At 40.8% G+C, this 27,630-nt stretch overlaps 1 long non-coding RNA gene across 2 annotated transcripts in view; it reads left to right on the forward strand.

Moving 5' to 3' along the window:
- Positions 1–477: 477 nt before the first annotated feature.
- The window catches only part of LOC116535263, a 58,010-nt gene continuing 30,857 nt past the window's right edge, over positions 478–27,630 (forward strand). Inside the window, exons 1-4 of one of the 2 annotated variants that reach the window (XR_004262123.1) lie at positions 489–610; positions 2,421–2,456; positions 4,301–6,370; positions 21,267–21,355. This is a non-coding gene — a long non-coding RNA (uncharacterized LOC116535263). Of the gene's footprint in view, positions 611–2,420; positions 2,457–4,300; positions 6,371–21,266; positions 21,356–27,630 lie in introns of both variants that reach the window. The other variant, XR_004262122.1, reaches the window with a different exon arrangement.

Below are 27,630 nucleotides of genomic sequence, written 5' to 3' on the forward strand. Positions count from 1 at the left end.
GTTTGGTAGCATTGAGCACATTTATATTAGAACAGGGTTCTAGCGGCAGCATTGTACCAAGTGAGGGGACCAGAACAATTTCTGCTTTTCACTGTGGAATGTCATTTGAATCAGAAATCTTCTTCTGGAGACTTTGAATTTCTAACTTTCCTTATTACTTGCCTGGGGGAAAACGCATATTGAACAACAAAATGGTAATGTTCATCCTCAAAGACTAGACCTTGTCAGTGTTCTCTGATGCCTAGTAGGACCACTGCAGGAAAAAAAAAAAAGTTAATGAGACTGTTGCTAGGAGACGGGAGAGCCAAAAGCTCATAGTCTTGTAGGGGTTCCTCTGGAAATCAAGGCAACTTAAGTATGCTTTGGATTAGAGGTTTAGCTATTAAAATCTGCCCTTTGATGAGCATGCACATTTTAGCATATAATGTTTAGTATGATTTCATATTTTTGGAGAATTCTTGAGAATAATCTCAAGGCATTTCATTTCTTTCCATAGGGATAATCCCTTTTTCAGAGCACATCTCATTTCCAAGTGGCTGTTGCGCTGCTGTTTGCCCCCACTCCTTCAGTGCGACAGCCTCAGAGCTGGTGGAAAGACTGCATGCCACGGGTAAGTAGCTGAGAAATATTTTGTAAAATAGATAACCAGACTAAGATTTCTAAGCAAGTGATGTGTTTTGATGGAGTAGAATAATGCAAAACTGTGTAGGAATCTGCTTCTAATCAGCAGCACTGGGGAATGGATTAATTTAATTCTAAATATTTCCTGGTCATTTTTCTAGTTTAAAGCTTGTTTCTTAAATCATGGAGTTGCTAGGAGGAAATGTAGAAACTTTCCCCTCGTGATTCTTGTAAGATGTTTCCTAAAATAAGATTTAATGATGAAGTTACTAAATTGGAAAATTGCTTTCAGATTTGTACCTCAGCTTTAAGATATTTGGATTTGATATGATGAAATGGGTTATGATTCAAGATGTTCTCAAATCTGGTTTATTTTCTGAGTGCTGGGAGAGCATAAGAACAATATTATTTTGCAATGGAGAAAAGGATATGATGCGTCATTTTTTAGAATTAAGAAAGATGTGTGACTGAATGTCTGTACTAGAGAGAAAATGAGGAGGGGGCAGTTTGTAATAACGTTCAGATCGATTGCTTCATGTGAGATATGAACATGTACTCAATGAGAAACATTAAAATTTGGCTTTAGGATGAAAAAATCATGAAAAAGTAATAATGAATATTGTGATCGTGCCTTCATAGGAAAAAATTTATTTATATTTGTGGATAGTGATTTATACAGTAAAGACAGAATGTTCTCAGTGCTTCTTTTATTTTAAAGGGATGTAAGAAGGATAGCAGGGATTCTTATCAACAAAGCTTTAATGTTTGTTTTTGAAACATTTCTGAAAATGTCTATGCTTTTGTAGTTCGTTTCTGCCAGAAAAAAAAAAGTGACGTGGTGGTTTATTTCTTTGAAATTCAGATTGACACTTGAATGGAAGGAAAAGAAAAATGACAGATAGATAGGTAGATTGGTTTTTGAGTTAGATGACAACGCAGCAGCAATCAAGGAGGAAAAAGAAGAATGAAAAAGCTTAAAAGAAAGTCCACAGAATGGGTCATTTTCCCAAGTTGAACATGTCTGCTGGTAGCATGTTTTGCAGAGGGAAAGGGAGAGAACATACCGGAGGCAAAGGGAGGGGGTGTTGAACAGAGCACTGCGGCAAAGAGAGTGACTGACGCATCCAGGGACATGTGACCATTCTCTGGTGTGGCGAAGAAAATTTGCCAGGACTCCATCTTGTATAAGAAATTCTATACATACTGGCATGCAAATAATGCTATACTCTTTCTGTAGTACATAATGAGTTCATTTTGCATGATCCTCTACTGGTGTATATTGGTATTTTGTCTTTGAGTCTACACCTTCCTCTCTGTGCTTCATGTGTTTTTATACACTTAATAAAACGTTTAAAAATGATGCTTTCCCCTTTATTATAAAAATATCATAGTTCTTGTAGAAAATTTTGAATAATTTAAAGATGACTATAAAAATTACCCACAATCCCATAACTTAGATATAATCACTACTAATCTAATTACTGTCAATCTCTTTACTCTGAATATATGCAAATAAATGCATAGAAATAGATATATTATACAAAATGAAGATCACATGTACATACAATTTTTAGCCTGTTTTATCCATTAAATATATATTGGGAGGAATTCTCCATATTTTAAAATATTCCACAAGAATGTGATATTATGTGGATGTATAATTTTCTATAGTTTAGATGTCCCACTAAATGTCTGATTATTGAATGTTTATATTTGCATTATTTTTGCTGTTATAAATAACTGAAGGAATATCTTTCCATATAAATATCTGTGTGCTTTTCTGGTTTTCTCCCCCCTAGGATAAATTCGTAGACGTGGAATTCCTGGATCAAATGGTATGAACCAGTTTAAGGTTTCTTCTTCAAAACACCTCTCACCCAGTTCATTTATTATATGTGGTAGAAATATTATTTTCTAGCCATTGTTTACCTATTGATTTTTATCATTTGTAGTTGTGATTTTTTAATATGTTATAGTTTAACATGTTAGATTTCCATATCTGACCATTTTAAGTGTTGTGATTTTTTTTCTTTCCTTTGATTAGTGTATTCACCTGTATTTTTCCTAATTATTTAATTGCTTCATTTTTTGCAGTTAACTCTTTAATCCTCCTATAATTCATTTTGATTTATGATATACGGAAGGAATTAATATGTTTTCCTCTAATAGGTCACCAATTGTTTCAGCATCACTTATTGAAAAATCCAACGCCACAACTGTTCTTCCATTAGATAGGGTGTAGCTTTACACAGGTCGGCCATTTTCTTTACCCAAGATGGTTACATTTCGCAATAGTACTCCTACCTTCTTGCAGCTTCTGACAGCATACTAGAGCACCATATTTGTGCTTGTGTCTTTCAAAAATCCTAGGCACATGCAGATTAGGGAAGTGGTTTTTAAACAGCATTTTGTTTTTTCATTTTAAATATGTTTGTCACATGCTTGATACAAATTAAAATTAAGGAATCCAAATATATGAAACCACTGTTTGAGGTGTGCTATTCCTCTTGGGCACCTGATATGCCAATTGTATGTTTACAAAATGCCCCCAGGGTTAAAGTTTCTCCTTCAACCTCTTTTTTTTTTCCTCCTTAGATACTCAAAGAGTTAAGTTTCCTGGACTCAGTTTCTGGAATTTTCTAGAATGATATAAGAGGGAAATAGAAGAAATGTGTGAGGAGTTGAAGTAAATAATGTTTGCCAGCCTGTTGCTGACAGTAGACTGATGTAGGGATTTAAAGAAGCTAGGGTGAGTCCTAATTCATATACTACCACTGCCACTATCTCTTCTAGATAGGGACACACCCCAGTGGTCCACCTCTTTTCACTGCAGATGTAAGGCTCGAGCTATAAAGCAAGGAGTTTTTTAGTGTAGGAGATGGGTTAAATATTGCCCAGAGAGATCTGACAAGTAAAATCACTTGCTACCCATTACCAACGCTTTCTCTCGCCCCCAACGAAGCTTTCTTTCTCTATTGACTTCTGGCCCGGGCCTCTAGCTTTACTGATTCTGGAAAAAAAAGGGGTGGGGGTGGAGGATGGCACGTGAGTGGGAGGCTGCCTAGCCAGCGGTTATTGCAAGGGGTTCCTTTGGTTCACAGCCTCAGTCCCAGTAGTTTCCTGACTTGCCGCATTAGGCTGTGTTTTGTTTATGAGGAGGCTGGTTTCCCTGGCAATGGCAGCTCGCCAGGGCATGCGCAATTGCTCCACTGCAGTAGCAGAATGCGGCTGCGGGGGGCCGGGGGAGGGATCCTGAGGGCTGCAGTGGCTGGAGTTATTTGGCAGACATGACGTCAATTTTTCTGAGCTAAACTGCCATCGTTATTGTATATAGAGCATTAATTTTTTTTTTTAATAAAGCTTGGAAGGTTTTTAGCCACTCCCTTTCTTTCCTCCCAAATTAACTGCTTTCTACATGCTCACCAGTGACCACGAAGTCATTCTAAGGCTTGAGGACACCGATGCCCTCAGGGCCCCGAGGGAAATCATAACAGTGTGAGAACAGGAAACAGACTGCCTGGTTTCAGACTTCTGCTGCTTGCTAGTTGCATAACTGTAGGACAGCTACTTAAATCTCTTCAGTTTCCTCAGATGTAAAATGAGGATGATGACAGCATGTTTAGAACAGTATCCAGCACATAGTAACCATTATGTAAGTGTTGTCTATTATTATTTGTAGATACTAAGGGAGACTTCCCTGGAAGCAGACTTGTGTCCGCAGTGTACAAACTCACCCTGTAATGCACACAATGGCCAGGTAACACAAACACACATTTATCCCCACAGCTCACAGACTCTTGTCACAGTACACAGACTTGCCTTCCAGCACACAGACATACCCAAAGGCACACCGACAAGCACCACAGCAAAAAGACTTTCCCCAGAGCACACAGACACTCCCATTCCCTGTATCAACAGACTCTCTCAAAGGCACCTATATTCTCCTTAAAGCAGAGACTCACCTAAGGTGCACTGATGCACCCAGCATGACACAGACTTGCCCTCCATAAGGACTCCACTATGGCACACAAACAATCCCAACATCACATACTGTTCCCACATCACACAAACACTTTCTAGGAAACACAAAGCCTACAGACTTACCCCATAGAGCACGGCTTCCCCCACAAGACACATTCTCAAGGCCAATAGACTCACTCCACAGCACACAGACTGTCTCCAGAGCACACAGCTTTTTCCTACAGCAAACAGACTCTCCCCAGTGCACACAGACTCCCCTGACATCATACACTCTCACCACAGATCATAGACGCATCCTAGAGCACAGGGACTCTTGCCAATGAAACAGACTTTCCGCAAGAACAGACTCATGAGACAGCTTGAAGACCCGCATCATGACACAAAGACTCCCACAACGGACAGACTCACCCCATTGTGTGCAGACAAGCACCCCAGGCCACAGACCCCACAGCACAGAGACTTGCCCAACACTACACAGACACTCCCCAGAGCACATAGACTCACCCCACAAAGCAGACTAAATCCATACTACAGAGACTCTCCCTATAGCTTTCAGACAAGCTTACCCCGCCACACAGAAATGCAACAAGACATCTTACAACATATATCACTCCTTGATGCACAGAATTGTGTAACAGCACACAAACTTGTTCTACAATGCACGAATTCATGTCACAGAAGACATACTCACCACATAATACAAATACTTGCTCCAGACTACACTCATTTGCCCTAAAATATCTGGACCTTCCCAAAAACAGAGTTACCACACAATGTATGCTGTGTCCCTGCATCATCAAAATACAACTGAAATTCCTCAGACCCACTCTGATCAATAGACATACCTCACAATACACAGGTTGGCATCAGAGCGGGAAAAACTGGCTCTACCACAGAGTTATTCCACAACAGACAAACTCGTGCTGTAGAGACACCTAATCTTTCTCTAAGGTATTCAGACCTACCCTTTTGGGCACAGTCACAGATGTGATCCACAATACCCTCACTCATCCCACAATACTGTTGCAACTCACAGCATAGAAACACATCCCACAGCATAACACTCTAACCCCATGGTGCTCAGAAATGTCAGAGCACACATTTGCCATACAGATTTATTTCATACACAAAAAACAGTTCTTACAGTGCCTATACAATACAAACATGTATCCCAAAATATATGAAACTATTTGCTATGTCACTCTTAGGTTTATCCCAAAGCACATAGACCAGTTTCACTGTTCAAGCTGCTGCCTATAAACAGGATATGTCCAGTCATGAACAGAAATTCATCAAAATGTACAGATTCACCCATCAATATACATCCTTTCCTCACAACTCACACAAACACCACTGAGCACTAGACTCACCCTAAATGTACAGATAAGCCCTTCAGGGCACAGACTTACTCTGTAGCATACTAAATCATATCTATCACACTTAGATGTGTCTTCGATTCACAGTTATGCCTGTAAACACACAGATTGCCTCCACAATGCACAGAATTGCATCATAACACAGACTTACTCTACAGTGCAAAACCAACAATGCACATAAACATTTCCCAGTCGGCAGATACACAACACACATATTGCCGCTACAGTGTAAAGATTTCCATGGACAGACATGTTTAACCATGATATTGAGCTACACCTCTGGCCTACAACAACAGAATACAGCTTGTGTAATGATTCCCAGCAAGGCCTCTAGACCCATACTAACTGGGTTTGAATCAAGGTCCCATCAGTTGCTGATTGTATCACCTTGGGTAAGTATATTTCTTTGTTCTTTAGCTTGCACCATTGTAAAACAAAGATAACAATAGTACCTACTTCAAAGAGTTGTTGTGAATAATAAATACGTTAAGGTTTGTTAAGTGCTTAGTCCAGTGCCTGACACATAGTGACAATTAGAATTGTTCATTTATATTACAACCATCACTATCATTACTACTAAAGCCGAAAAGGCCTACCCCAGATACCTAGAATCATTTGACAACACGAAGACTTACCATATAATATATAGATTCGCAGCCGGGCACAGTGGCTCACGTCTGTAATCCCAGCACTTTGGGAGGCCAAGGCCGGCGGATCACCTGAGGTCAGGAGTTTGACACCAGCCTGATCAATAAGGTGAAACCCCATTTCTACTAAAAGTACAAAAATTAGCTGTGTGTGGTGGTGGGCACCTATAGTCCCAGCTACTCAGGAAGCTGAGACAGGAGAATTGCTTGAACTGGGGAGGCAGAGGTTGCAGTGAGCCATGATCGCACCATTGCACTCTAGCCTGGGTAACAGAGTGAGATTTCGTCTAAAAAAATGTATATATATATATATATATACATATATATACACTAGAATATCTAGAAACACTCGACAGCACAGAGATACCCTACCATAGTACCAACATACTTAACAGACCAGAACTCTCACCAGACGTCACTTGCCACACAGAATTACATCACAAGTAAGAAATTTGTGCACAGGCTTGCTCCATAACACATCCCACAATACCCAGACTGGAAGCCAGGCTGTGTGTTGTACCTAGCCTTACCCCACAAAGCACAGGCACTCAACATAACACACACACACATCCTAACCTCATAGATATGCCCTACATCACACAAACACATCCTATCATACACATATTTTTGTTTCACAACATGTGGATACTCCTGTTCGTCACAAACATGTTCCTAAATGCATGCTCCTAAGATTGGCAGCATCACATTATAATACAGAGCCCCCATTCCACAACTCGTCTTACACTTATCTCAGGCTTATCCCATAAAGAATTACATGTTCCACATCTCCTAAGTTGCCCACAAATCTCACTTACCTCAGAATGCTACCACAGATATGACCAGGCTCCACACCACACAGGTATCTGTAATACCTAGATAAGTACTACCATGCAGAGATATCCTCTTAAACACAAAACTCTCCTAAATGCACAGTGTCACATCACAACAGACACACAAACTCATCCCATAACATGCAGACTTGCACTAAAACACCCAGACTCCCAGAAAGCAAACCCAGGCCCACAATGCTAAAACCTACCACACAGTGCCCAGACTGGCACACGACAAAGACTAGCCTCAACTCATCAAGTCTCAATCCACATAATATAAAGCTTGTTATACAACGGTGAAAAGCTGATGCTCAGGTCTCAGACTGCCTGGGTTCCAATCCCACATGTATCACTTACTAATTGTGTGATCTTGGAAAGGAAAGGTTTCTTGAACTCTCTGTGCCCTAGAGAGTTCAACTGTTTTTTGTTTTTGTTTTTGTTTTTGTTTTGAGACGGAGTCTCACTCTGACACCCAGGCTGAATGCAGTGATGCAATGTTGGCTCACTGCAACCTCTGCCTCCTGAGTTCAAGAGATTCTCTTGCCTCAGCCTCCCGAGTAGCTGAGACCACAGGCCTGCGCCACCATGCCAGGCTAATTTTTGTATTTTTAGTAGAGACGGGGTTTCACCATACTGGACAGGCTAGTCTTGAACTCCTGACCTCATCATCTGCCCGCCTCGGCCTCCCAAAGTGCTGGGATTACAAGCTTGAGCCACTGCGCCCGACCCTCAGCTATTTATTAGGAATAATATTGTAAATAGTGGTACCTATCTCTTATGGCTGTTAAGAAGAATAAATAAGTTACTGCCTACAAAGTGTTTAGAACAATGCTTGGTAAAGAGTTAGTGTTTAGAACAATGCTTGGTAGTGTTATTGATGTTAGCTGATCAGGTTGTCATTGTTGTCATTACTCCACGTGGAAATGGACCATAAAGGTAAGTAAGACTCAATCTAAAGCAACTAGAATCAACCCACAACGCATAGAATATCCCTCATAATGCACAGCTTCACATCACAATGAATACTTTCACCACTCTTTTCCTATAACACCTGTATTGACGGCACCTATTTTTTTTCTTTTTTTGAGACAGAGTCTCGCTCTTGTTGCCCATGGTGGAGTGCAGTGGTGCCATCTCAGCTCACTGCAACCTCCACCTCCCAGGTGGAGTGCAGTGGTGTGATCTCAGCTCACTGCGACCTCCGCCTCTCGGGTTCAAGCAATTCTCCTGCCTCAACCTCGTGAGTAGCTGGGATTACAGGCACCCCCTACCATACCCAGCTAATTTTTGTATTTTTAGTAGAGACGGGGTTTCGCCATGTAAGCCAGGCTAGTCTTGAACTCCTGCCTCAGGTAATATACCTGCATCAGCCTCCCAAAGTGCTGGGATTACAGGCTTGAGCCACCACACCCACCCTGACTGCACCTATTCTACAATGCCGAGAAGCATCTATCATATAGGTCTCTGCATAACACCTAGACTTATCACACAACACCTAGACACACTACAATGCACAACATATCGATGAAACAGAAACTCATTTATGCAAAGGCTCATCTCAGTGTAACCAAATGCACCCTATCATACACACATATGTGCTCTACAATACACATACTCACCCCAGGACATCACATTGGCTCCACAACACAAATAACTCAATTTAAAATCTCTAGAAACAATCCACAAACCATAGCCTTCTCCAATATGCAGGATGGCATTGCACCACATAAACTTGACTACAATTAACAGACAAGAAACCAGGACATGACACATACATTATCCCCATGACATAAATACTGGTCCAGCAAAATACTGTCTTGCCTATACGACACTAAGATTTGCTCCATAAAATACAAACCTGTTGGACAACACAAATTAAAATATTTCAAAATGTGCATATATATTTCATAACACACAGACTTGCTGTACAACACTTAGACATACCCCATATCACCCAGACTTGACTCACAGTCACCAGACAATTGCCTCAAAATACATGGCAATACCCCATAAACAGTGTCTCTTTTTTTTTTTTTTTTTTTGAGATGAAGTCTCTGTCTGTCACTACCTTGGCTGGAGTGCAGTGGCACAATCTCGGCTCACCACAACCTCTACCTCCCAGGTTCAAGCGATTCTCCTGCCTCAACCTCCCCAGTAGGTGGGACTACAGGCATGCGCCACCACACTCAGCTAATTTTGGTACTTTTAGTAGGGACCAGGTTTCACCATATTGGCCAGGCTGGTTTTGAACTCTTGATCTGGCTTAGGTGATCAACCCGCCTTAGTCTCCCAAAGTGCTGGGATTACAGGCATGAGCCACCATGCCCAGCCTCAGTCTCTCTCTCTGTCTTTTTTTTTTTTTTTTTTTTTGAGGAGAGGGTGATGAAATCTCACTCTGTCACCAGGCTAGAATGCAGTGCTCACTGCAACTTCTGTCTCCTGAGTTCAAGTGATTCTCATGCCTCAGCCTCCCGAGTAGCTGGGATTATAGGCACACAACATCACCCCCAGCTAATTTTTATATTTTTAGTAGAGACAGGGTTTCACCATGTTGGCCAGGATTGTCTCAATCTCCTGATGTCGTGATCCACCCACCTTGGCCTCTGAAAGTGCTGGGATTATCAGCATGAGCCACTTCACCTGGCCAGTCTCTCTTTTTAACACACAGACTAGCCACACAAAATAGCCTCTTCCTGCCACAACTTCCCTCACAGCAATGCATCCCACAAATATGGTCCTCACACAGAGAAACACAATGTGCAGCTATGTTCTGCAACACATAGGCTTCCTGGACAAGACCTAGACTTGCCCGGAAACACCCAGATCCATTTTACATCATAAAGACTCATCTCCCAGATTAGTCTGCCAATCCATGGATATGTTTCACAATGCATGGATAAAACCACAAGGCATGGACATGCCTTACAACACATGGAAATAACCAGACTCTACTTTTAACGCACAAACATCCATAAAACACTTCCTTGTCTTTTCAAAACTTAGCTTAATATCAGAAGAAATGCTCGAAAATACACATAGACTCAACAAGGCATAGATATATCCCACTTCAACTAGCCTTCTCCTATAACTCCAAGACGCATCTGAAACATAGAGATTCATCATGTCACACCTAGAATGCGCCCACCCACAACCCAGACTAGCTCCAGAACACCCTAATAGGAGCCACAGTATATGGACATAACCCCACATATATAAACCCTTCCTACAACATAACAACTGATCCCACAAGACACTTTCTTGCTTTACAACACTTCCTATAATTTACAGATACTTCCTATAACTTACAGATATGATTCACAATAAGAAGGCTTGTTGTAACACATGCTGACTTATCCAAGCCACACAGAATCACAACATTATATGTAGTACGGGACATGTCCATGTATTTTGGGGACAAGTGAACTTACCTCATGACACCCAGGACTTCCTCAAAATACATGGACATGTCCCATAATATATAGAATTTCCAGACAACGAAGACTGGTTCTGAAAAACAGGTTTTTGATTTCATAACACCAACATTTAGCTGAGAGCACACAGAAATGCTGAGCAAAACATGCATAAAACCCCACGATGCATAGACATGCCCTACAACACCCAAAGTCACTTCACATCACACAATCTCACTGCAACACACTGATACAGATTCACCCTGAGACACTCAGACTAACACATGGCATCAGGATCTACCCCCACCTAACCCTAATTGCCCCTTGTCACCAGAGTTACACTGCAGTAGCCAGACTTGACCTGTAATAGTCTGATTTGTCCCATAACAACTAGACAAGACTATCCACACAATACATACAAAGACCCCAAAATGTTTGCTTGTCTCTACAACACTGACAGTTTCTTAAGAACACACACAAATGCTGAAAAATACACAACCAAGTCCTGCAGCACCAAGATACGCACCTATAACACCCAGATTTGCCACACAACACCCAGAATGTCCCTGCACAACACCAAAATGCACCACAATAAGAATACATGCCTTGCAACACCAGGGTATGCCTGACACCAGCAGTCCCCAACCTTTTTGGCACCAGGGACCATTTTCGTGGAAGACAGTTTTTCCACGGTCTGTGGGTGAGGTGGAGGGGTGGTTTTGGGATGAAGCTGTTCCACCTCACATCATCAGGCATTAGATTCTCAGAAGGAGTGCGCAATCTTGATCCCTCTCATGCACAATTCACAATAGGGTTCACACTCTTATGAGAATCTAATGTTATCGCTGATGTGACAGGACTTAGAGCTCAGGTGGTAATGCTTGCTCACTCACTGCTCACCTCCTACTATGTGGGCTAGTTCCTAACAGGCCATGGAGTGGTATGGGTCCATAGCCCAGGGGGTGGGGGCCCCTGCCTTACACCACGTAGCATGCTCCATAATACACAAACCTTCCTAATAACATAGACTGACTCTGCAGTTACTTGCCTCAGTAACATGAAGACATGCTTTAGACCACGTAGAAATGTTGGATAACACACAGAAGAGAAACACACAAATAACAGATATCCCCTGTAACATTTACACTCATTTCATAATGCTCAGGTTCACCTGTGACAGCTAGATTTACCCCAAATACCTAGACCTACCCCACAACACCCAGACATGCCCCACATAACCAGAAACATCACATATCACTCAAGCACTTTCCAACAATCAGACTTGCCTGGCAACCCAGACTTGTCCTACAATACATAATAATGGCCCACAGCCAAGAGACTTCTCACAACTTACAGACTGGCCACAAAAAGCATCTTTTTGCTTTCACAACATCAAGACTTTTCACACAGCGCATAGAAACAATGAACAAAGTGCAGAAAACCCCAGAGTGTACTGTTATGCCTCATAACATCCAGACTCACCCATAACACATGACCTAGACTGACCCAATAACACAGAGTTAATACCCACAATAAATAGACATGCCGTCTAATATATGAATTCATTACACAACAGTCACACTGTCCCCACAAACACCTTTTTGGCCTCAACAACAAAAAGACTAGCTTCACAGAACGGAGAAATGCTGGACAGTGCACATACAATTAAAAAAACTCAACCTCACAGACATAGCACTCATCACTTGAATGTGTTACATAATAACAGGCATCATCTTATGGCACACATGTCTACCCCTCAGCACCAGAATAGCTCCCCTCCATAAAACACCTGCTTGCCAGTATGAAGACTCGCCTCTTAGCACAAGTCTGACATGCGGGAGAACACTCAGACAAAACCCTTTGCATACATAAATATCACCCAGATTCACTCCACAGCATGAAATCTAACCCCATGAAACCCATACTACTCCACAAAACCAGACACACCTTATATCACCCAGACTAGCTTCAGAACAGCCAGACATAATGCAAAGCAGTCCCACAACTCATGAAAATACTCCACACCCAAAAAACCTTCCCCCAACACAGAAACTTGCTAGGAAAAACAACTTCTTGACAGTCTCACACCAAGACTTGCTTCAAAGCACACAGAAGGGATGCAAAAGGATTGAAAACATGCAGAAAAACTTTGCAATGTGCAGATATACACCAGTACTGACCTCACATTACAGAGAGTGATACAACAAGATCCATGCTGGCTCCACAGTATCACAGGCACATTCCATACACACACACAGATATGCCCCCAAAGAAGCAGATTGTCTCCATTATGTGCCTATGAACCCAATGAAATATTTTTGGACGTCTTTACTACCCAAACTTGACTCACAGCACACATAAATACTGAAGCACACAAATGAAACCTACACTGCCCAGATGTATCTATTATTTGAAGGTTTGCTGCAAAATACCCAGACTTACCCCATGGTATACAGACTTGGCCCATTAACCTATACTCACCTTGAATCACAAGGACTAACACAGCAGCAATCGGATGTGGCCCACAACTGCAGACATGCCCTACCAAACAACTTTTTGCTTTCATAGCATGAAGACTTACCTCACAGAACACGGGATGAACAACAGAGACAAATCAGACAATGCAGGAACATGTCCCATGACACCCAGACTTGCTGCACAAGATTCAGACTCACACTATGGCACTCAGACTCACTTAATAAGACTGATTACTTCACAATATACACACATAGCTCAAAACACACAAACAACATCTACAACTAACAGACATGCCCCACAATACAGGGCATGCCACATAATTCACAAACTTTTTCTACATTGCCAACACTTGTCTCACAATACAAAGACATTCTGGATAATACACAAATAAACCACAAAGATGTGCCTCATAGCACCCAGACTTGCCTCATTACTTTCAGACTTACCTTATGGCACCCTCATGTACCTATATAATATGCATTCACCCTGGAACACTCAGCTTGGCCCCAGAATATACTTACATGTCCATGCTCCACAACATATGCACATACCTTCCAACATATGGACACACCCACAATACACAAACGTTTTACACAACATAGACTGACTCTAAAGAATGGCATCATAGTGCACAATTACAACCAACTCAGATCTACCCTACAGAACAAAGACCCCCCATACTTACCACACAATTCCTAAATTTACACCAAACACTCACGTTCATCCCAAAATATATAAACCCACCCTAGAACAGATGCAGCACCACACATAGATTTGTCCTCACTTAGAATAAATTCACAGCTCACACTTGTCACCCAATGCACAGACACACCTTACAATGTACAGACATTTCACAATGTAGACATTGCCTGAGCAATGCACAGAATTCTGTAACATCACAGAGCTCGTCCTACAATGTCGACTTACCTCACAGCACCTCACATTGCATCAGAACAGACACTCCACCCAAAATATATGGCTTCTTCCACACCTCCTGGATACAGCTCACAATCCACAAATATGTCTTATAAGATATAGACTCCTCTGAAACATGAAGTATTGTATAAGAACTTACAAGCATTTCTCAAAACATACACTCCATAATTGATGGATACACAACATCTAGTCACATTCTCAAACACATAGACTTGTCTTCCTCCCCACCACCCCCTGCTAGTGCATGCAGCAGGTCTAAGATATACTGCAGAAAACAGACTTGCCCCACTCTGCATGGAATTCTACCCAACTTTCAAATTCATTCTAGAACGCACAGACTTTTACTCATATGTAGCATTACCCCACAATGCAGAGACTTACCCACAAAGCAGATGATTACCTCAAAATTCACAGAGCTACCACCTATGCACCCAAATACACAGACATGTGCCACAACACCAAGAAACACTTTACAACGTGCATATGATCCCACGTTGTCTGGTCTCTTCCATAACTTCCACACTAACCACTCGATATCTAGACCAGCTTACTATGTCACACATGCTCCATGGCATGGGACTCCCAACATAGCCCATGGAACCCTGTCACAATGAACAATTTTACCTCACAGTGCAAAAATTCACAAAATGCCAAGACATATCCCACAGCTCATTCAGTAGCGCCATAACACCTAAAGTTGACTGAAGAGTGAGTCATGTACCAGAGTACTACACATATGCCTCACAATGCCTACAATGAACCTACAAGGAAATACCTTGCCCTATATTGCCCATACTCACACCAGGACATGCCCTATAACTCACAGATAAGTTCCATAATGGAAAAATCTCCCTAACAATGCACAGCCTCACTCTACAAGATACAATTGCTCCACTACGAGAGGAAGAGATCCCAAATATCCAGCCTCACCCATGAACTCATGGTCTTGCCACACCACAAGACAATGTGCAAACTAGCTCCACAATGCTTAGATACAATTTACAGTGGACACATGAACCCTATGACAGAAAGGTTTTCCTACGAACACAAAATTGCATTCTGATGCACAGATTTACCCCACAAATGCACACAATCACTCTGCAATGCAAATGCCCCACAAAAAACCATGTGCTCCCCAATACCCAAAATTACCCTGGGACTCACAGACTTGCATCACAGGATCAAGACCTACTCCATATTGTACAGATATGCTCCTCACCAGGCATGCCTTTTACAATACAGCCTCACCCCATGAGGTACCCTTGACTGAAACCCTAGACATGGTCTACAGTGTACTTATCCCCACAACAACTTGGAAAGCTCTCTAATGAAAGGCACGTCCTCTAATGTACAAAATATCTTGCAAATTCATAGACATTTCCCACAGTTCCAGAATTGTCGCATCATTTTCAAACCTTCTTCCAAATGCAGACTTACTCTAAAACACTTAGAATCAAATTACACCTGCAGACTCAACCCATATTAGATTCTCCTCATAGTGCATGGACATGCTCCACAGCACTCAGACTCTCCTAGAACACACAGAATCTCATCACAACCTCACATCACCCCACAACATCAATACGTGACCTACAAAACATAAAGTGTACATGACAATTCACACCAAGCATCACAATGTACAGACTTGCCCCACAACACTGAGACACATACCCCGTGATGCACAGACACACTGTATCACATGAAATTACCCCACAAAACAAGCCATCACATAACACAAAAACCCACAATTCAAGGCATGCTTAATTATAACTTGGCATACCCTACAACACACAAAATTGCATTATAATGCAGGCTGACTTTATAGTCATGATCCTATAGTATTATAAAAACACAAGCTTCATCACACCCCTGACTTGCCCCTAACCACCCACATTCTGCTTACAACAGCAAGGCACACCTCATATCACATCTAGAGCCAGCATGTATCATATAAACTTGCCTGACAATGCACAGATTTGGACCACAAGTTCCAAAATTGCCATGCTAGGTATAGATAGAGCCCCATTCCTGAGGGACTGCAAGCCTCAGGAAAAAAAAAAAAAACAAAAAAAACATAAATTTCCTGTAAGGCACAGACGCACTATAAAATGCAAATATTGCTCCATCACATGGAGATTTACTATAGCTGTCCAGAATCAACCCATGAAATATATAGTCTCACCCCATGACTTTAAGACACATCCCACAATATGCAGACAGTCATGTATAGACCACAACACCAGGACATGCCCTACAAGGTGAGGACATGATCCATACTCTGTAGACTCCCCTAGCACTGCATGTAATTGCATCCAGAAAATCATAATCATAAAAGTCCCAGCACCTAGAATCACTCTCACAAAGCATACTCACCCCAAACCAGATGCCCATGACTGACTGGGTCCATACTTTATAGAGATAACCTATGGAAAAAAGGAATTTGAGAAGAAAAAAATATATAGAGAGAGATGTACGACATCCACAGATTCCCTGTGTGCCATTTAGATATGCCTCTTTTTTTTTTTTTTTTTTTTTTTTTTTTTTTTTTTTTTTTTTTTTTTGAGGTGGAGTCTCGCTCTGTCACCCAGGCTGGAGTGCAGTCGTGCAATCTCGGCTCACTGCAACTTCTGCCTCCTGGGTTCAAGCAATTCTCTGCCTCAACTTTCTGAGTAGTTGGGATTACAGGTATGTGCCAACACGCCCAGCTAATTTTTGTATTTTTAGTAGAGACGGGGTTTCACCGTCTTGGCCATGTTGTTCTTACACTCCTGACCTCATGATCCACTCCTCGAATCCCCGAGTGCTGGGATTACAAGCATGAGCCACCGCACCCAGACTATATATGCCTCTTTTAATGTAGAGAAGAAACCTGCAGTGCAGACATCTATCCCACTTGGCACAGATTGGCACCACAAGGAACTCCCTCACAGGACCTACACTTACCTATACTTTGAATAACCCACATACTTGATCACAACCTACTTTCCTATCAGAAAGACTCATGCCACAACATAAAGCTCATTATTCAAAAGCACATAGAACCAACTCTCAATGCAAAGAGACTTCCCTTGTAACAAAAAGATGTTCTCTACCACACTCAGACTTACCTCACCTCACCACATTTGACCCACAACATCTGGCCTTGCACCACTACACAGAGCCATGCCATTTCACCCAGAACACTCAGGGTTGGCTCATGGCTTTTTTGTTTTCTTTTTTGAGACCGAGTCTCACCCTGTCGCTCAGCCTGGAGTGCAGTGGTGTGATCTCGGCTCACTGCAACCTCCGCCTCCCGGAGTGAAGCAATTCTCTGACTCAGCCTCCCAGGTAGCTGGGATTACAGGCACCTGCCACCACGCCCAGCTAATTTGTGTATTTTTAGTAGAGACAGGGTTTCACCATCTTGACCAGGACTGGTCTTGAACTCCTGACCTTGTGATCCACCCGCATTAGCTTCCCACAGTGCTGGGATTACAGGCATGAGCCACCACACCCGGCCTGCCTCAGGGTCTTTATATGCTCCTACCTTAGACTCATATCAGGATGCAAAGAGGCACATACAGGGAAGTGTAATCCACAATGCACATTCTCAGTCCACAACAATAGACTTGTCCCAAATTTCACAGCTGGCTCACATAATTCCCAGACTTGCTACACAATACTCGGAAGGCCTTACAGCACCTAGAAAAAGCAGTTTGATATGTACACTCACTCTAGAACATTCAAATTCACTCATAAGGGACAAACTCAGTCAGTTACATCGAATACCCAATACCACATTGTTTGCTCCACAGAATATGAGGAGAGGGCCTAAATGCTCACACAGAGCTTTGACAGGTGACTATTTCTTTGAGTTTGGTTTACCCATTTGTAAACATGGATGCAATATTTACTTTTAGAATATTGCAAGGATTAAATGAGATAACTTCAGGAAAGAATCAAGGTTCAGAACATAAAATTTAGAGGCAGACTTGCCTGCTTCCAGTCCTGGCTCCACTACTCCCTGGTGCTATGACCCGGGCACATTAGGTATTGAAATGCTCTGTGGTAGAGCACAAGGAATATGTGTTTCATGTCTGTCAGACCTGGTTTTGAAATTTGTCTCTGCCACGTATTGGCCATATGACCAGAAGCAAGGTACTTTAATTCACTGATCTTTAGTTCCTCACTTATAAATTGGGGATGATGGTGGTCCCTGCATTCAAGGCTGTTGTAAGGATTAAATGATTCCTGGCATCTTAATCTAACAAGCAAGAATGTGCAGGCACAGACAGAGATTCACACCCAGTGTGTGAGTATATGTATATTATGTACACATGGATACATAGACATGCAGAAGCTCACACAGATGAATATTTGCAAGCGGTAAACATAGGGACCAAACATGTCCACACAGATATAGATGCTATCTTATATGCCTGGACTTGTGTAGAGATAAATACAGGTGAATACAGGTAAGTTCCCGCAGACTTACATATGTACACCTAGACACGGCTACTGCCCCCAAACAAGACAGGATTTCACCCACTGAAATGATGACACACTCAAAACCCACATTGCAGGCTGGGCATGGCAGCTCATGCCTGTAATCCCAGCACTTTGGGAGTCCAAGGCAGGTGCATCACGAGAGGTCAGGAGTTCAAGACCTGCCTGGCCAACATGGTGAAACCCCATCTCTACTAAAAATACAAAAATTAGCTGGGCATGGTGGCGGGTGCCTGTAATCCCAGCTACTCAGGAGGCTGAGGCAGGAGAATCGCTTGAACCCAGGAGGAAGAGGTTGCGGTGAGCCAAAATCGTGCCATTGCACTCCAGCCTGGGCGACAATAGTGAAACTCCACCTCAAAAAGAAAAAAAAAAAAAAAAAAAACCATTACAGGCACATGCACAAAGCACCCTGTAAATGTACTTGCATATATAGACATTCAAATGAACATGCAGATGTACACTCATGCCATGTATACTCACACAGAAACACTCAAGCAGAGTACATTTTAAGAATGTAAGAGACATACACATATTTCTAGATAATACCTACCCAAATACACTCTAAAACATGCATATGTACATACAGATAGCCACAGGCACACAAATGCACAGATGTAGAGACATGCACCCTCACATGTCAACATATATACACACTGGCATGCACATATCCACATACACTGATCTACAGATGTATGCCTATGTTCATGAAATACAAGTCCTAAATGCACATTGAATATATGAATATACATGCATGCATGTGCCAGTGTCGGTACGTGGATGCATTCATGGACTTAATCATGCCACAAACAGAAACACAGATTTACACATACACAGACATTAGAGACACATGCAATTTATACATATGAAAAACACAGACACCTAACCACAAAGAAGCACTTTTTCTTTCTTTTTCTTTCTTTTTTTTTTTTTTTTGAAATGGAGTCTCAATCTGTTGCCCAGGCTGGAGTGCAGTGGTGCTATCTCAGCTCACTGCAACCTTCGCCTCCCGGGTTCAAGAGATTCTCCTGCCTCAGCCTCCTGAGTAGCTGGGACTACAGGTGCATGCTGCCACGCCCAGCTCATTTTTTGTGTTTTTGGTAGAGACAGGGTTTCACCATGTTAGCCAGGATGGTCTCGATCTCCTGACCTCGTGATCCACCCGCCTCGGCCTCCCAAAGTGCTGGGATTACAGGCGTGAGTCACTGCACCCAGCCAGAGGCACTTTTTCAAAGGAGGCTAGGACTTTTAATATGCCCTTGTCTTAGTCTCTTCAAGACAGAATGGAAATTATCAAGCTCCTTCTCCTGCATATACTGTATAAAAGTAGATGTGGACATTACCAGAAGGATCTCTAAAAGATCTTGAGTTCACATGTGAGTATGCACACACCTCACAAACCCACATTCAAATGCATTCTCACGTGCAGAGAATCAGAGACATAAAATCACGTGGAATCGCAGGAATAGAAACATGTGCATAGACGTGTATAGAAAGATAGACACACACCTCACTGAAATGTCAAACTGTAATATTTAAATGCATGTGTATTGAAGTTAAAAACAAAACCAAACCTGCATTTTTATCCCAGCTCTATCACTTACTAGTTCAATGATTTGGGGCCATTTTCTTGCCTTCTCACCTGTAACATGGGAGTAATATTAGCACCTATCTTTTAGAGTCATTTGAAGATGTAGTGAAATGAAGGGCTTAGCTCAGTGCTTAGAATGTCACAGATTCTGCTGCTATTGCTGCTATATTGCAGCGTGTGTCTGTAGTCTCAGCTACTCGGGAGGCTGAGGCAGGAGAATCTATTGAACCTGGGAGGCAAAAGTTGCAGTGAGCTAAGATCTCGCCACTGCACTCTAGCCTGGGTATTTTTTGGTTTGGGTACAAAGTACTTAGCTAGATAGGGTTTGGTTTTTGTGGTCAAGCTGCATGATTATTTCATAGAGTTGTATTAATCAACTTTTTTTTTGTAAATGTATTAATAAAGAATAATTATCCTGGTGTGGTGGCTCACGCCTGTAATCTCAGTACTTCGGGAGGCCAAGGCAGGTGGATTGCCTGAGCTAGGAGTTCGAGACCAGCCTGAACAACATGGTGAAACCCCATCTCTACTAAAATACAAAAATAAATAAATAAATAAATAAATAGCCAGGCGTGGTGGCATGTGCCTGTAGTCCCAGCTAGTTGAGAGGCTGAGACACGAGAATCGATTGAACCTGGGAGGCGGAGGTTGCAGTGAGCCAAGATTGTGCCACTCCACTCTAGCCTGGGAGACAGAGTGAGATTCCGCCTCAAAAAATAAATACATAAAAAGAATAATTTATTAATGTAGTAATATAGATTATGTTCACAAACAAGGTCACTTCTGAAATTCTCAGTGATCAAAGGGATTATTACAGTCTCTGGCAAATGGAAAGACCTGAAGCAGATATTTCCTGCTAGTGTGGTTTGTTGTTGTTATTACTGTTGTTAGTATTCTTTTCCTCTTTTCAGGAAGAGATGGAAGATTGAGAGAGCAGGGTGCAAGAAGGGGAAGAGGGCTTCGTGCCCAGTGCACCTTAGCCACCTAGTGACCAAACTGAGTAAGTACCGTATTTGTGGATTGCTCAGAAAGGTTCCTAAACTTCACCCATTGCAAGGTTGTGTAACCACCCTGGTGAATAAGCATGTATACATCAAGTTGTAGCGGTTTCTGCTATATATCTAGAAATTAAAAAGTCATAAAATAAAAAGAAATCTTTGTCTCTAACTTTTCCCCCTGCTACCCCGAATTTCCCTTTGGAATTCACTGAGACTGTTCTATAGCAGTGATCTTCATACTTTCTAATTATTTACCACCTAAAATCATTTTGGAAAATAATCGACTCCATCACACATCTTGAAATGAACATCTGAAATTTCTTATCATAAGCTTAAATATTTTTAGTGTTATTTCCAGCATATTGTGAATACTCATACTTTTAAATTGATTTCATCAAATTTTTGCATGCATTCAGTGAAATAAAAATACCATACTCCTTTGATATTCATAATTGTTGATTAAAAAAACACGAACAAGGTCTTCTTTAGCAGTCAGAAATTTTATGTAATTTTTCTATCTCCTTGAACTTGCCATTCCATTCAACTTCTCTACATAATGTATAGTAATGTATGTATTTTTAATGTTTAAAGGCCCTTTATTAGTCACCTTACCATACATGCCTGCAAAAAGCATACAAGAATGGAAATAAATTTTCTGTGACTCTAAGCCTCAAAAGATTAATTTAATTTATTATTTTAGTTTAGTTTAGTTTTTTTGAGATGGAGTCTCGCTCTGTCACCCAGGCTGGAGTGCAGTGGTGCGATCTCCACTCACTGCAAACTCCACCTCCCAAGTTCAAGCACTTCTCTGCCTCAGCCTCCCAAGTAGCTGGGATTACAAGTGCCCACTACCACCCAGGCTAATTTTTGTACTTTTAGTAGAGATGGTGTTTCACCATGTTGGCTAGGCTGGTCTTGAACTCCTGACCTCATGATCCACCCACTTCAGCCTCCCAAAGTGCTTGGGATTACAGGCGTGAACCACTGTGCCTGGCCAAGATTAAAATTTTTATCATAAAATTATTACTAGTACACACTTAATCCGAAGAACACAAAATATCACACATTTGGTAATTAGTAAAATGAAAAATAATTTGAGACAGTCTTGCTCTGTTGTCCAGGCTGGAGTGCAGTGGTGCCATCTCGGCTCACTATAACCTCCACCTCCCAGGTTCAAGCAATTCTTGTGCCTCGGCCTCCAGAGTAGCTGGGATTACAGGTGCGCACTACCAAGCCCAGCTGATTTTTGCATTTTTAGTAGAGATGGGGTTTTATCACGTTGGCGCCGATGGTCTTGAACTCCTGGCCTCAAATGATCCACCTGCTTCCGCTTTCCAAAGTGCTGGGATTAAACTTTTTGATGATATTTTATGAAAGAGTCTAAAAAAATTGCTAAATATAAAACTAGCACATCATTTTATTTTTGATAATAGGAGGTAGAAAATATAAAGGTTATTTATAAAATGAAATGAAGATTGATTTTTTTTTTCTTTTTTGGAGTCAGAGTCTTGCTCTTTCTCCCAGCCTGGAGTGCAGTGGTGTGATCTCAACTCACTGCAACCTCTGCCTCCTAGGTTCAAGTAATTCTCACGCCTTAGCCTCTGGAGTAGCTGTGATTATAGATGCGAGCCTCAACACTTGGCTAATTTCTGTCTTTTAGTAGAGACAGGGTTTCACCATGTTGCCCAGGTTGGTCTCGAGCTCCTAGACTCAAGCAATCCATCTGCCTCGGCCTCCCAAAGTGCTAGGATTACAAGCTTTAGCCCTCGCAGTTGGCCAATGATTGATTTTAATTGGAAAAGATATTTTACAATACAGTCTGAGAAAACAGCTTCTGATAGGTTTAATAGAATGATCATATAATTTCTGAAATAAATCACATAATTTCTTCTTTAATTAATTAAAATTTAAATTTTTAAATATTTTTGATACATTTGTACATACTTAAGAGGTACATGTGAAATTTTGTTACATGCATAGAATTTGTAATGATCAAGTCAGGGTATTTAGGGCCTCTATCACCTGAGTATTTATCATTTCTATGTGTTGGGTACATTTCAGATCCTCTCATCTAGCTATTCTGAAAAACACAATATATTGTTGTTACGTATAATCACCCTACTATGCTATCAAACACTAGAACTTATTTCTTCTATTTAACTGTATGTTTGAAGCAATTAATAAACCTCTCTTCATCTCTCCCCTCCTGCCTATAAACCTTTCCCAGTCTCTGGTGTGTATCATTCTACTCTCTACCTCCATGAGATCAACTTTTTTGGCTCCCACATGTGAGTGAGGACATGTGTTATTTGTCTTTTTGTGCCTGGTTTATTTTACCTAAGATAATGACTTCCAGTTCCATCCATGTTGCTGCAAATGATAGGATTTCATCCTTTTTTATGACCCAGTAATATTCCATGGTTTATATGTGCCGTATTTTCTTTATTCATTTATCTGTGGTTGTACACTTAGGTTGATTCCATATCTTTGCTACTGTGAATAGTGCTGCAATAAACATGGTAGTGCATGTATCCCTTTGATATGTTAATTTCTATTCCTTTAGATAAATACCCGGTAGTGGTATTGCCAATTCCTATACATAAGTTTTACCAGTCTAAATAATTTTTTAGTACTAAAAAACAGTCCAGTTATATTGAAAAGAATCAGCGCCAGCAATATATACTGCAATTAGTTAGATGCTTTTTTTTTTCCAGTTGATGACACATATTGGTGATTAGTATTGAGAATAGCTGGAAAATAATGCTTAATTTTAAGCATGTGGGAAAAAATGGTGTTCTTAGGCAGATTCATTTAAGACAGAATACATGTGAGAGTTGAGAACCTGAAAGTGGATTCATTGATACTCTTTCTACACAAGTACTTCTTGAAAAGAATTTGTGGGCCGGGCGTGGTGGGACACGCCTGTAATCCCAGCATTTTGGGAGGCCAAGGCAGGTGGATCACCTGAGGTTGGGAGTTGGAGACCAGCCTGACCAAGATGGAGAAACCTCTGTCTCTACTAAAAATAAAAAATTAGTCAGGCGTGGTGGTGCATGCCTATAATTCTATCTACTCAGTAGGCCGAGGCAGGAGAATCGCTTGAACTTGGGAGGCGGAGTTTGCAGTGAGCTGAGATCACACCACTACACTCCAGCCTGGGTGACAAGAGCGAAACTCCATCTCAAAAAAAACAAAAACAAAAACAAAAAAAAAACAAAAGAATTTGTGTAGCAGTAGCCTACTTTGAAGACCAATGTTCTAGTTTGTCTCCTGCAAGATTGTTCCAGAAGAACAATATATTGTTGTAATTGTTGGAATAACCTATTTATTGTAGTTCATGTTCACAATTGTGCAGTGGAAGTCACTTTTGAATTTCTGCCAGACACTTCCGTGAGTGATCATGTTTGAGCGAAATGTTCTGGAAGGGATTTTGTTTTGTTCTGTTGATAAATATATATATTGACTAAAGTTGTTTTGTCCAATATGGGAGCCACAATCACATGTGGCTATTTAACATTTGAAATGTGGCTAGTACAAACAGATATGCTGTAAGTATAAAATACACACTGGATTTCAAGGACAGGACAAACAAAGTATTTCACTAATGTTCTATGTTGATAACGTATTGAAATAATATTTTGATGATATGGAATTAAGTAATACATATCACTAAATTTAATTTTACCTGATTTTTAAACTGTTAAAAAATGTTGCAACGTGCAAATTTAAAATTACTTGTGAAGCTCACATTATATATATTAGATGACAGTGCTGTTCTAAAGTATATATAGGAAATCTCTCTAAGTTTCTCTAAAACCACTTCTGTGGAAAAAATTGATTTTCCACTAATCTGGTTCAGTATACTGCTATTCTGATGTAACCTGTGCCTTTTACTAGATTTTTGGTTTCCATTTTGGGTGATTTTTAGTAATAAGCAGGAAAAAGTTAAAAAAGTAATATTTCATTAAGAATAGTGGGAAAAATGTCTTCTATTAGTACCTGAAAACTTTTCCAGTATGAGCTTTGAAAAACTTCTTAGAGGTTACATGTAAAGCTTTTCAAACTCTTCATAATTCTAGTGGTGGATAATGCATTCTATTGAAGACATGAAGTATTTAATCACATCTGAAATTTTTAATGTAATTTTTTAATGTAAAATTTAGAGAAGAATACACTTTCAGGTAAACGATGATGCAATGCCTTCATATTTATAGAATTTTAATTTTATATTTACTAATGAGCTCTTTCAGACTTATTTAGATATACATTTTTATTATGTATCATGATATAACAACAACCGTGACCAAATTTGAGCATACACAGACATTTAGCCACCTTCTCACCTACAGTGACCGTAAAATGCCATTGATTATAAGATCCATTCTGATTTTAGTGATGTGAAATGTGATTTAAAAATGCATCCTAGAATTGATAAAATACAGCAGGTCATTTATCAAGAGAAAAGGATCATGGAGGGCAGAAAGTCAAACTCGAAGACATCAGCCTAGTGAAAACATTTTTTCTATATATTATTGTATTTGCAAAACTTAAAATGTGATTCTCTTTAAAATTTTGTCATAGTCCTCTTAAATAACATTCCATTATGCATCTCATCATGATCGGTATTTCATGGTTTTCTTGGCATTCTGTTAGTTGTTTCCTGGTTTGGAAGCGGGAAGGCTAGGGAAGAATGGTGACAGGTGGGGCAGGGCTGGGACAGACTGGATCTCTCCAGACTGAAAAGGTCTAGTATCTCCATTGGGAGAGCTGCCTTGTGTGAAGCTATGACTTCAGTGACTGTTTTTCTTCATAAGTAGTCTGACAGATGGAGTTCTTGTCAAGGCTTAGTTTAGTCTTAACGTAATCAATATATCCTTTCTTGACTGAAGGTTCTAAGAAGGGAAGGAATGAAGATTGAGCAGCTTCCCTAGTTTTTGTTTAATATTATATTTGGGAGGTCAGCAGGATGCAACAAAATTTCACAGGAAGTACATTATCTCAAGAAATCAATAAAATAAAAATGAGATTTGTCAACCAGGAATTACAGAATCTCCCTGATTCTAATGATACTCTTGATGATATAAGGATTTACAAGAAGTAACAAAGTGAATGTTTTTATGCAACGAGAAGAATAAGAGAACCAATGACAGAATTTCTTCTCTTGTCCCTACAGTGAAACCTTACATTAAGACTTAGGTATTTCTTGAGGGTTTATAAGCAAGACCAACTTCATGGGCAAAAGGGGCTTCTGAACAGGGCTCCTTGCTTACAAAGGTTTCATGCTTGGCTTAATGCTTTGCTGTTACCATCTTGAAATTCTTTCTTTCTTTCTTTCTTTCTTTTGAGATGAAGTTTAGCTCTGTCACCCATGCTGGAGTGCAGTGGTGCAATCTCGGCTCACTGCAACCTCCACTTCCCAGGTTCAAGCGATTCTCCTGCCTCAGCCTCCCGAGTAGCTGGGACTACAGGCACATGCCACCATATCCAGCTAATTTTTTGTGTTTTTTAAATAGAGACAGGGTCTTACCATGTTGGCCAGGATGGTCTAGATCTCCTGACCTCCTGATCTGCCCACCTCGCCCTCCCAAAATGTTGGGATTACAGGCATGAGCCATTGTGCCCGGCTGAAATTCTTAATAATTTTTTAAAAAGGGCCCCACATTTTCATTTTGCACTAGGCCCTACCAATTATGTAGCTGATGCCGTTCAAAAGGAGATACTTGCCAGTGAATAATTAACTGCAGTTGCAAAATTAAATGAGAAGCATTACTTTTCTAATGTGCACTGAATTCTTGCTGTCAGCTTATAACATAGGATTCATAAGCTATTATTGTTACTGTTGTGTTGTTAGGAATCATAGTTGTAGAACAGGAGTAGTTAGTACTACTCAACAGTACCTTATATTGACTCTTCATTTTTCCATGACACAACCTGGGGCATCATCTGTGTTTCTATTTCCTCATCTAAAAAATGTCTGTAACATTACACTTGCCCTGCTTAACCCCAGATAAGGCAATTGTTAGAATGAAATTGAAATTCAATTGTGACCTGCAACAGTTGAAACTGTAAAGGTTGAAACAGATGTAAAAGATTATTTATTCCTCTCCAGAGCTTGGAGCCTGGGTGGCAAGCGCCAGCCAGGGGCTCTAGGAATCTGAGTTTGACTCAGTAGTGAGGCTGCTCTGACCCATGAATACAGAGTAAGTATTCCAGGGGGTACTAAAGCCAGGAAATCAAGCCTTTGAGAGTCCAACCAGGGCATCCTACTGCTGTCAAA

The sequence above is a fragment of the Sapajus apella genome, unplaced genomic scaffold (assembly GCF_009761245.1).
Source record: "Sapajus apella isolate SASKATOON/1434 unplaced genomic scaffold, GSC_monkey_1.0 scaffold93, whole genome shotgun sequence".
NCBI lineage: Eukaryota > Metazoa > Chordata > Mammalia > Primates > Cebidae > Sapajus > Sapajus apella.